This window comes from Antrostomus carolinensis, unplaced genomic scaffold, assembly GCF_000700745.2.
Source record: "Antrostomus carolinensis isolate BGI_N321 unplaced genomic scaffold, ASM70074v2 scaffold3556, whole genome shotgun sequence".
Lineage (NCBI taxonomy): Eukaryota > Metazoa > Chordata > Aves > Caprimulgiformes > Caprimulgidae > Antrostomus > Antrostomus carolinensis.
This window is the reverse complement of record NW_010323762.1, coordinates 71,584-84,651: the sequence shown is the minus strand read 5'-3', so window position 1 is coordinate 84,651 and position 13,068 is coordinate 71,584.

Below are 13,068 nucleotides of genomic sequence, written 5' to 3'. Positions count from 1 at the left end.
GATGCTGTGTAATTCCTAGGAAGAGCTGGAAGGTCTTACAAACAGTAATGCTGTATTGTTGGGAATTATGTAAATTGACACTGGTCTGATGTTTCACTGCATCCAAAGCAGCCTAGGATCTGAAACCTTTCAATGAGAATTGAGCACTTTAGACTCCGATGGGGAGAAAAGGAGATGGTCCAGAGACTTGTGCATGCTCAGCATCATTAGTCAGCTTGTAGAAGTGTGGGCTGATGTGTTTTGGAAATGGGAACTGGGCTTTCCTGCATCCTCCACGGATTCCATTGCTTTTTTAAAGATAAGAGATCTAAATGAAGAAGTTAAGGTCAAGGGAAGTCTCTTACTAATTTAGGAATAAACACTAGATCCTCAGACTTCCTTAATCATAAACTTCATATTTTATTCCGTACTTAAATCTTTTCCTATATTTGTAGAGCTACTATTTTCCCAGCATAAAGTGAGAGAAAATGTTCAGAAAAAATCCTCAAGGCTGAGATGGCATTCTTCAAATGCTAAGTACGTAGTGATGTGTACAGAAAAGTACTGGAGGAGTCACCTATCATTATCTCCCATAAAGAGTATGAGAAGAGCTTCAAGCCTGTGTATAAAATGGAGTCACGAGACATAGTAGAATAAGTACGTGTGTTTTTTAAAAGTGTCTTGCTTAGCTAAAATTGTTGCAATTCTGGAGGAAAAACTGATATACAGTTACCTCCATCATATATGCACTTGTTTGCCAAAGGTACCAAAGTGATCACAGAATCACAAAATGATATTTTGTCATGAATTACCTGTGTTACCTACTATAGGGGAAAATTTAAATGTCTTCTCTAATGTGCAACTCCAGCCATTTATGTAGTTTATTTGCATTGATTTTCATATCTAGTCCTATACTTAGAATTTTTCCACAGTAATTGTATAAAAAAATCGTTTACTGATGCTGATTTTCTCTTTTTAACTTTGAACTGTAAGCTGAAGACATTTTCAGTTTGTCCTTTTCTTTAATGCCAGTAATTCCTTATAATAGTCTCAGTCATCTTTTTTTCCATTAAGCTAGTTAAGCAGGTGTTGTCTTTGTTCTGTACACACACTTTCATGGCCTCCATCATTGCATTGAGTGCCTCTCAAGTACTTTCCTGAAAACATCCTGCTGGGATAGGAAAATATTTCTATCCTTACTTTGTAGATGATCAGCTGAGATATTTGGTGATCTGCCCACAGCCAAGCTTGAAATCCTTGGGAGAGTTAAGAATAAAACCTGCAGTTCCTGCTAGCTGCCTTTGCTAACAGACAATACTGCCTTCTTTATTGTGACAGCTGTGAACTTCAGTTGTATGTTTAGAAGATGTTGACATTTCCACATCAATTGGTTTATAATTTTGCTGCTCCCTATTATTGTATGCAACTTTTTTATTTACTTTGTTTTAAAATTGCAGAAAAAATACTGGAACCTCTAACGTTCTAACTCTACTTATTTCCCACCTTTTCGAAAGAGGAAGGAGGACTATTAGTGATTTGCCATCTGACCTATAACTATTTAGTAGGGATGATCTGTGGCTGGCACATGTGCTGGAGGCTTAGTAAATGTAAGTAGATGGTTGGATTCCAGTAAATAAGGTACTACTGTAGCTGTACAAAAATACAGGAAAAAAACCCCCAAAAATCAGGATGGCCATCCTAAACAGCAGTTATTTGACAGCTCCAGTTTTCCTGTCTGTCAGACCTGAAGCTCACTTCAACAAGGCTGAATTTTTCTGTAGCCTCATCTTCCTTTGTACTGCTTGTATTTTGTTCTTTGAGATGAGTGAATGGTCTGACTTTTCAGAGGTGGTGGGTGCTTACAGCATCATGTTGAATTTGGAAAACTGTCCAAGAGGCCAATCACCCTGCATGATCTTGCTGACAAAGGATGATCAGCATTTGAGAGAATGGAAATGCATGTCAAAATAGAAAAGGGAGTGCATTTTTTAAGACTAAGTTCTATTGTATATCAGATGTGTGTCTGTGTAATGTGAAATACAATCTCTAATATGGCTACAGGTTACTGGGCTGGATGCAGAAATTACTGAGTCGAATTGTAAGGTTTATGTTACACAGCCTGTCACATGGGGCAAGCATAAAAATCTAAATCCCTTTTGGTCTTAAAGTTAGAGATATTGTGTAGGATTCTGGCTGAAATCAGACTGTGTTCACTTAGCTTCCAGCAAAGAACTGCCATTTTGTGTGTGATGCAAAAGTGTAACACTATAGCATTGAACTGGGTAGTGGTTGTATAACAACAACCTTGTACAACGAGCGTCCTGGTGAGGTGAGCTGGAAAGCCAGTCTAACCTGTGTTATTTTATTATGTTAGGGTCTCCTTCTTGCATTTAGGAATGAATTGGTTCCACAAGTAATGTGCTGAGCTGTTGCCAGTGCTCTTTTTGAGTAAGTAATGATCTTAGAAAGTAAAACTTAAGTCTTTAATGTGTCTTCCCTTACTTCTTTAATACCAGTGAGAATAATCTTGTATTTCACCAAAACTACTATTCTTTAGTTTCCATCATCCTGGATAATTGGTGGTTTCTTTGAAAAGACTTGAACAATAACTTGGTACAGAAAAACAGCTCTAAAGAAGTTCTCTGTAAAATCAAAGGTAAAGGTGTTAAACCCTGACAATAAAACTTAGATCAAAGTAACCAGCAGAAGGGGCCATACCAGGAGCAGGTTGTCCTTTAAGCTTCACCATGTTGTGTAAGGTGTTACCTCTCTTTCTCTAATCAGATTTCATGAAGAAAGCAAAGCTATTCTTTCCTGATGTAATTCAATCAGAGCCCTCAGCTAGACCAGCAGGAAAAGCACCTGCCTTTCTTGCTTTAGATCTGGTTGATAGACCTCAGATTTTGATAGGAATTGGTTAATCCATAACCCAAGCATGTGGCCACAGCAACACCTGCCGTGCAGGTGAGCTTTTAGTCTTGTTAATATACAAATATAGTATAGATTTTTATATTAACCTTGCACACATACACACCCAATAGTGATAGTTGTAAGTAGGAAAATTTAATAAAATGAGATCATAAATGTCTAATGTACTTTTTGTTGGGCAATAAAATTGGCTGCATGTTGTAATTGAGGTCTGAAGTTAACTTGCTTGTTGGGGCCTCTCTAGGGTGGATTACATGGAATAATAGAGCACATGAAAAAATGTCTTTCATGCTCTGCTTTTCCTCCTGTTTTGTCCACTGGCCTTTCCTCCTTAACTCTGTCTTGGGTTGGTGCCCACTGTAATATCTACTGCTATCAAACTCAGCACTTCGAAATTAGGCACATGTTTGAAACATCTGCTTGATTGAGACCCTCCACAGTGACTATTAAGCTTTTGCTTCTGATATTTTCCAAAGTCCTTGGTTCTTTTCTAGTCTCCTGAGTGACCCTGATACAGTCCTCCAAAGATCTGTAATTCAGGCTCCTGTACTTCCTAATTGTGCAGATACTTAGCAAGTGAAGTGTGGGCTGAAGGTTCAGGTTCAGACTTAAATGTTCTAAAAATCACCTAAATTGTATAGGTGGCTGCTGTGAAATTTAGATCTGGAGCATCTTGTATTCAGTTCTGCCTCGAAGTTTCATGGATGTGATTTCTGATTTGCATAGAGAGGTGTGTTACCTGGATTTTCACCAGACACTCATGAGCAGGTGTTTGGGGAGGACCACATCTAATTTACTGAATGAGGAAGGGTTGAATTAAATCCCATATAGATAAGATAGTGGTTCAGATAAGGAGGGTTGTGACCCATCGACGTATGTAAGAATCCCACTGAGAGGAAGGCAATTTCATTGTGTAAGAAGGAATTTTGCAAGATTTGTTGCAACTGTATTACACTACAGCTGCTTCTTCTGTGGCCACTGATGTTAGTGTGCTAACAGACTCACTGGAAAACAGAACCAATGTTTTACAAAATGGTGCTCTGTCTGGTTTTACAGAACAAACTCTTGATGGAATATTTGTGAGGGTCCAGCTCTGCTATTTCACCCTGCCAGGATGTTTTTAATTCTATAGCTGTGACTGTAGCCAGCAGAGGGAGTTGAAGACCCCATTTTAGACGGACCACGTAGGTTGGGCTGTAAGATCAGCACTCCTGGATGCACTTCATAGAATGGTTTGGATTGGAATGGACTTTAAAGATCATCTAGTTCCAATCCCCCTGCCATCAGCAGGGACACCTTCCACTAGACCAGGTTGCTCAAAGCCTCATCCAGCCTCGTTCATGGAACATTCTCAGCATAGTTAAGTACTGGGACCTGTATAAGGGGTTGAAATACCATCGGGTTTTGGTTTTTTTAATGGCAAAATGTAAAAAGGCATGTTTTGAGGCAGTGGATTTTGAGTAACGCACATCTGCTTGTATCTGGAACGCCTCTGCGTTGTGCTTGGAGTATGAAAATTAAGAGTAAGAAAGCGGAACTTCTTACAAACTGCCAAATCCAGTTTCATTGTCTCGTCTGAATGAAATATAGTTAAATACCATTAACTGCTAACGAGTCTCAAAACAATCTCTGATCTTTGAGAACTCCAGAGAGCAGCAGTGGACAAACCATTTTGAAAATAACCTCTAAATTTTAACACGGGTATCAAATTTTCTTTTAGACAATTATTGGGAAAGAAGTTAATTCTTCCTTTCTTTAGGTTTTTAATGTATGTTCTAGGACCTGTATGTTCTGATGGCAGGGACACACTGCTACATCTTATGTGCCAAAATAAGAATAACAATGAAATATATGAAAATAAATTAAGCATTGCTGAGCTTCCTTTAAACCTATAATTGTGGTTCCTGTGTGACAATAAGCTCTCAACTGAGCGTTTATCCATTGAGCAGTCAGGGTCTTTTATACAGTCTCAAGCTGATAACTGAAAATGTAAAGCACACTTTAAAGTAATTCGTTGTTCAAACTGATCTTGCAAATGTTAAATTATACTAATTTGAGCAGATGCACGTGTTGTTGCTCTAGCAATCTGGGCAAGGAGCAGCTAGTTCTTATGTGTAAATACATATTGACAAAATCTTTTTTGCTAGTTCCTTGAATTTCTTTAAATTAGCATTCTAGAAATGTTTATTTTTACTGTAAGGAAAGCTGAATTGTTTAAATGGTAGAAGACTTAATTATAGGTGGGGTGAATCTCAAGATACAAGTAACAGCATTTCCCTTTTTTCACTTAAACCTGACGAGTTACCACTTCTGTTTATATACCATTGCAAACTTAATTTAGATGTAGTAACAAGAACTCAAACAAGTTGTGCTTTGTCAAGAGACCAAAGAAAGGAGCTGAACAGTCCCTGAGTGAAAACAGTGAGGGGAATCAGCGTGTCTGGCATTGACATAATAGTGCAAAATCAATGCTTTGATCAACTATAAAGCATAACAGCTGTGTGAAAGGTTTGCTGTGGTTAGCTGGCATTATCTCTTGTGTAAAGGAAAGTACATTGTAAACCAGTAAAAATTAACTGCCGGAGCACAATGATGGTTTTGTGACTGGGAATTCAGATAAAGTTTTGCTTCTGTTGGCAGAATGATAAAAAAGCACTGGGGCCATTTGCATACAGGTGAAGAGAGGTGGTGATGTCCCATGTTCCAGAGAAGCTGAGGCACCACAGGTATGCAAAGTGCTTCAGCTCTAAATGCTGCCTTTACCTTAACCGGATTTTTTCAATTTTATTTATTTATTTTTTTTAACCTGGTTAGTTATCGAGTGTGAGGAAGTCTGAGGAAATGGCCAATACCAGGAAAAGTCATTGGGTGGCAGCAGAGCATTTACCACTTACCATGGCATCCCAACAAAATAAGGGCAGAAAGGACACTAGTTCTGCAGAGTTTTGCTATAGGTAACTAAAAATGAGGTTTCAAAATAGTATCTGTGGTGAGAGAGTGCTCTGTGTTTGAGACAGGAGATTTCTCTCCACAAGTGTGCTTGCATTTGTGTGTGTATCTGTATATATATATAAAAAATATTTGTGTATAAACATTTATATACATGTACACATACAGACTGTGTCTGTGTGCTGTCTGCAGGTCTTAGGTCTGTGACACAGTAGTGAGGAACTTTAATATGATTACTAAAACTACCAGCTCCCAAATTAAATCCCATATCCCTGACAGTTCAAGCTTGTTCCTAAGATGTATAGCTTGATGCTGGTGTGAATAAAGACATGTAATAATTCTAAATTACTTTTCTGCTGGAAGGAATCAAGTGGATCTGTGAATGTGGCCAGCAATGTTCACTTTCACCAAAACTGATAATTTTTATTAGTCGTGTCTGGCTCTTTGTAACAGAAGTATGAGAAGCGGGACCGTTAGTATTTATTATCCTTTTAGGAAGGAATTAACCTCTCTATATTTATTCTACAATGTAAATATCGAGTCTTTTTGCTGAATAATGTGGATGGTGCTTGAGGGACTTTGAAAATACTGTCCTTGTTTTGGAACAAGAAGCCAAGTGTGTTTCGGATGTGTTCATTTCGGTGAAGAGATAGAGAATTTGCTTTAATTTGTTTTGTGTTTTCCTTTAACACCAATCTTTTTGCTGAATAATGTGGATGGTGCTTGAAGGACTTTGAAAATACTGTCCTTGCTTTGGAACTAGAAGCCAAGTGTGTTTCGCATGTGTTCATTTCGGTGAAGAGATAGAAAACGCTTTAATTTGTGTTGTGTTTTCCTTTAACACCAGCCCTGGAGGGGGCTGATGCTGCACACCTCACACGGTGCAGTTCATACCAAGGAATGTGTTATGGCCTCAAGGAGGACACAAACTGTAGCAAGCATACGTACATACTAATATGTATGTTTCTTTTTCATCATACAGATGATGAAGTTATAACTTTGTTTACTGGCTTTTGCCAGGTTGTTTGTGAGTTGCTGCTATTGTAAGTAAATATCTTGCCTTCTAACTGCCTGTTCTGCTATCACCACTGTGGGAATGCTATCAATCTAATACTTCATGGGCAGTATCACTGCAAATGTGGAAACTCGATGGCTGAAAGGAATTTAACATCTTTCTTTTGCTACTTTGCCTGGGAATAAGGAAGTTGAAAAATGGCAACTGTAGAGAAGTATTCCACCATCAGGTTTTGATATCTGCTGTGTTGGGAAGGTCCCACTAACAAGTAATGCTGGAAGCAATCCTCCAAGAAGCATGGGTTGAACTAAAATGTGTACAATGCTATGATACAGAGCTTTTTATTTTTTTAGATAAACATATAAGCAGTCTGGGGGCAAATGCCTACACTTAGGGAACTTAAAAGTGTGAGAGGCTGTGCCCATGGACTTCCATGGCAACACAGACAGGCTGCCTTGAGAATTGCATGCCTCTGCAGTAGGGAGAGACTTCTGGTTCACAGCTCCTACTGAGTGCTGAGCTGAATGTGATTCAAGATCTTGCCTTGGTAAAGCTGAGTTTTTCTAAACTACACTGATTTCTGTTTGGTTCAGGACTCGGCTGGATTTGGGTGTCCTTGATGAAGCCAGGGCCCACAACCCATAGAAATAAGGTATAGTCTCTGAAGAGGAGCTGCCCTGTTTCCAAGCTCTCACTGAGCTCAGAATTCAGTGCTTGCTCCTGCATCTCCAAAAGTTATTATTTTGTACCAGCAAGACTCAGCATTTCCTGCATCCCGGCTCCCTAGAAGCCTTAAACCCTTGTTCACTGGTGGTATATGGCATCTGCAAAGAATAAAGGCTTTTGGCTCCTGCAGAGCTTAATAAAGCCTACTTTTACACCTTGTTTTGAGTACTGTGGGAACCCTTTGAAGAAAGTTGTCTCTAAAATTATATTACTATTTTAATTGTATGTATTACTGCTGGAGATAGTTATTAGAAGTTAACTTAACACATCAGTTGACAAAGACATCAGATGTGCCCTGCCCTGAAAAGCTTACAAAATTAGGCAAGAAGCAATGTATGCAATGAAATCTGTTCACTTATAGGAAGGTCTGGTTATTGTTTTCTTTAGTTTTACTCACCCATTCTAAGTAAGATGATGTGGCATGGAGGTCAGCGCTGGAAAACCTGAAGCAGGAAACAAATTCCACAATTTCAGTCTTCCCCAAGAGCACCTGGACTTGATCCTTTGTGATGAAACCCTACCTCAGTGTGTTTGTGGCTCTGTGTTCGAGAAGCTGAGAGGGCAGGGTCAGAGCAAGCGCAGAGGTTTCAGGTGATCTCAACTGTTGTGATAACACAGAGAGGATGGGGAGCCTTGGAGGCATCAGCACTGATTTGGTAGGTCAAAGTGAGCACATCTCCCTCAGTAATGACGTAACATGCTTTCTATGAGACATGTAAGCTACCACATCACTTAGGGAGCAAGTAAGGAAGTAGATGCTACAGCCAAGGGAGCTGTCTAGTGGAATCCACAAAACAGAGAATGGGAAAAGATGGCAATGGTGGTATGATGGCAGTGAGGCTTTGTTCCTTGTATTTGGACCAGATGTCATGAGGTTATTACTTTAGATGATCTTGTTGTTCACTGTATCTGCAGTGATTTTTAACTATAGCGAATTCAATTCATCCCTACTATTTTGTCTTATTAGCTTAAGTAATTCCCTTGTTAATTGTTTCATCCACTCAGCTCTGTGCTTATTTGTCTTTGCCTATACAGGGGCAAAATGTCCCTTCATGCAGTGTTTCATTATTTGCTTCCATGCTTTGTGAGAACTTCTGCAGAACATTAAAGTGTAGTCTGGAAATGACAGAATTGTAGTACTGAAGGTCAAGTGTACAAACTCTTATGATACCTCACTTTGGCACTAACCTACATACTAGGAGTGCAGTCATCAGTGAGAATGTGATGGTAGAAACAACACTGAGCTTTTTATCTGTAAAGAATTTATTTGAAGCCAATTTGGGATTATGTCAGCCTGTGGTGATTAAGAGAATTGGTGGTAGAAAATGAAGGCAACTAATGAAGTGCTGTCAGTTTTTTTGTTTGTAGTACATGTAGCAGAGTTTTCTTATTTTCTTTTGGACAAAGACACTGGTTGAGGAAAGAGGCTGATACAGGAAAAACTTTAGGCTATTATAAGTCCATTATAACTGTTCTAGATGTTTCATGTCCTTTTCAAGACTGTGTGCTGCTTCTGGCTCTTTGAGAAATCAGCTCTCTAAATCTCAACTTTGTTAATTGAGTTACAATAGTATTTTCAGAACAAATTGCCTCTGACTTTCATTTTCTTCCCGTTCAGGGATTTGTCGACCTGATTGCAGAAAAAACCCACAGTGCCTATTTTCCTGGACCTATTTTACATCCTGACAATGGAAAAACTTTTTTTCCCCTCAAGTTTGCAATGACATTCTCATCTTCTCTAGGGGTTGCTTCAAGAGGATAACCACCATTTCCTCCCAGTTAAGCTTCCTTGTGTCAAAGATATTTGATTGTTTCCGGTGTCTCAGGCTGATAACTCCACGTGTACCTCTGCAGGCTGCTGCAAAAGATGCTATCTTAGAGCAAATCTCTAGGAGACATAAAAACATCATGTTAACAAAACAGCATGAAGATCTGTAAGATAAGCACTGCCTGGTGTGTTGAGTCCCTGCAGCCTCAGTGACTGCTACCAAAGGTCAGATCTGCTAGTAAGGCTAGCAGGGATTCCTGAAGGTTCACTTGGATCTGCCTTGGAAATGTATCCAAACCTCACATCTTTAAAAGGGTGATTTTTAGGCTCATTGACTTGTAAAGAAAGTTCATTTTACCTAGAAAGCTTCAGGTTGTGGAATTAGGAAAGGCTCTACACAAATTCTTGAGCAAAGAGGAAAGAAGGTACTGTCATTTTGAAGTAGAGCGATGTAAGTCATCAAAGTATTCATGTATTTTTGGGACACTTTAAGGTGAAATGCAGTTACTCTGAAGTGACATCTGTGTGTAGCCAGGATAGCAATGTGCGTGTGACCACATGAGCACTAGTGGCATCTGTCAGTTTGAGGTGTATGTGTGCTGTCCTCATGGTGGAAGTGATTTCTCAGGAAAATTGAAAGGTAAAAACTGTTGAATAATTTGCTTGAATCTCCACTGCATAAGAGCTGTAATATTGACAGGCAGTGATACAGGTATCTCTGCACGTGGTAAATAGCTGTCAATAATCCATGTGGTTGCATTAATATAATGAGTTCTGCTGGAATACGATCTAGGACATTTCAGTTAAATTCTGATCACAGGTGCCCAAAGAAACATCCAAGCTGCTGCTTCTTCAGCATTCTGAAAGTTCTTGTTTAAGTTCTGACTCATTACTCTTGTTCAGTGGTAAATTGGTGGCCCAGTTAGAAATCTGGGGTTTATATATTTATATAATATTTAATATTAATAACTATTATAAAGCCAGCTCAGTTTTTCTGTACGTCATGGAGTTCAGCAACAACTTTGGTTTCTGAGACCCCCCCCCCAAATCCTTTTTATAAGGCTGTATATATTTTGTGCCTCTCTTCAGAGACACTTTATTTCCTGGACAAGAGTCACCACTCAGAAATAAATTTGGGGTGTAAGTGTTATTGTTTTCAGTATCTCAAAAGTGATAACACTTTCTCACCTCAAAATATTGATTAATCTTCTCATTCATTGATGGGGGGAAAAAGAAAAGGTATGTTGGGAACTTTCTTGCATTTCAAAAACCAAAGCACACAAGGGCTTGTTCTCTTTGCAGTAAGCATCTCTGCTGAGGTGTTCAGAAAAAGTGAGGGCATGAAACACTAGACTCTTTATTTTTTATTTTTATTTTTTTTTTCTCCAGCATATTGGAGATGAGTTTGGAGTTATTTTTTCATTTAACCAGAAAAGTTGATTATTGTTAATAATGCTACCTCTAACGTTTCATTGTAATCTTATTTTAAGGAAATATTTGAGCATTAAACATTTTTCCCACAGCAGTGAAACAATGCACCTTTCCCTGCCAAAGACCACATTCACATAGATCCTCCTCATTCCTTGAGCTGGAAGGTGAAGTTTGGAATTTTTCCAGTAACCCAGCTGCCAATTTACCATCGTTGATCATTATCAGGAGTCATTTGACTGAGGTGTCTGATGTATAGCAAAGCATGCTCTGGGCTGTGTATGATATATTAGCTGTTTCAGGTGTTGGGGTCCTGCTGGTACTGGTTTATGGAAAGCTGCACTTCATAACTGGTTGTAGTTTGCTGAGAGATAGCTCCTATGATATAATTAAGTTGTAGTACCCTGATTAGTTGATGTGTATGTGATTGAGGGGAAGAGAGTTTGCTGGCACCCACACTATAAACAGAATACCTAATCCAATTCCTTGGCGCTCAGTGGAAGTTCAGCTATTGAATTCATTGAGAGGAGGCACATGCCCGGTGTTCTTTTGACTTAATATCCAACGCTGTGTCCCCAAAATGTTACACTATCTGTTAAAAAAGGTGTTATAAGATTGTGTGAGTTACTTGCATTTAGTATAATCCTCAGAAAGTTAAGTAGAAAGAGGAGAAAAAAAAAAGATAGAGAACAAAATGTGTTGGAAGCTCTTACTTCAGCTGAAAATAAATCAGATTTTTGTAATTTGAAGGTGCCTCGTAGCATTTGGTACCTTAGAATTTACCAGGAAGTGACACTGCAAGAACTTGTCACATCGTGATAATGCACAAAATGCTGCAAATACTCTGGATGCTCATTTGAGTTAGTTTCTAAAACCAAAATTTCATCACTAGTGAAGTTTTTTTGGGTTTGTTTGTGGGTTTTTTTTTTTCTTTGACAACTAAGCACTTAGCATCAGGCTTTGCTTCAATGCCTTGTTTCAGCAGTGTCGCTAGTAAGCTGAGATATAAAACCAGAAGGAATTTAAAAAATTCAATTGATCTTAGTATTTTATGATCTTTCTACTTTGATTTAGCGATGCTTGTTTCATTTTGAGTTTTTCAGTTCTGCATTGTTAGGATTACATGGGCCACATGAGAATTTGTTTAAAGATCATTTTTATTGGAAGTAAAATAAAAACTGGAAATCTTTCTGTTATGCTAAGGCTTTATAACAGCTTGTTTGTACAAAGTAAATTTGCAGCCAGATTTGACTTGTCCTTTAAAACAATAATAACCTCAGAACACTGCTAATAAATGCTGGAGGATTTGTCAGTGCTCAAACAAATTTGAAGATATTTGAATTGTTTGCTAGACTTGGCCTTCACACTGATGGAGTTTGGGCTCGAATGTATGGGTACTTTCCTAAAGAGCTGATTGTCTAGCATTAGGTATGTAACAGCCATCCTTATTGTTCATAGCTTTCCATACTTTTTGAACATTTTCATAATCTATTAATCATTTATTAACCCTTTATAAACCATTTATGAATGTACCCTGAATAAAAAAAAGTGTGACTATACCGTTTTTTCCACAAGTTTAATATTAAAGGCAAGTCCAAGGTCAAGATGGGCACAGGGAAGCTTTAGGGAGCTGATGTAGTTTATATTTTGGCCAGTCAGCTGAGGAACCACGTGGAACTAAAATTGGTAAAGTATGTGCAGTGAAGAAAGTTCACACGGTGTAATATGCTGTGGGCAGTATTAGCGTTGATTTACCCAATCTGTTAATGGTGTGGTCTGTCTAGACCTTTGGAACATTCCTCAGCTCCTTATTTAATGTAAGAGGAATCATTTCTGAAATTAGCATATAAATTGTCCAGAGTCAACAGCCCTTTAAAACAGTGTTCTACCCTTGTGTCATGGCACAATAACTGTTAAAAAAAACCAAAACCTTAAATAAAAGCCCCAATCAGGCATGTTCTCATGAAGAAGCTCTCGACTTTAGACTGCATGCTGAAAAAGTGCATAAACCTGAGAAAATTCATTAAGTTTAAAATGGGGAAATGGTCAGGATTTGATTTGGGTAAGTTGTATTTATTTAGTCATGTTAATAAATGGAAGTGTATTATGATAAGGAAACATCTGGCGAGGTCTGTTCATGTAGAAGGCTTATGTAGATGTAATTGAAACTGGAGAATTTTCTGACTTTAACATTAGATTTTTTTTTCTTTCCTTAGTCTTCCACATAACTTATATATAAGCCATGCTGTATGGTGCATTAATTCCAGGGCTCAAT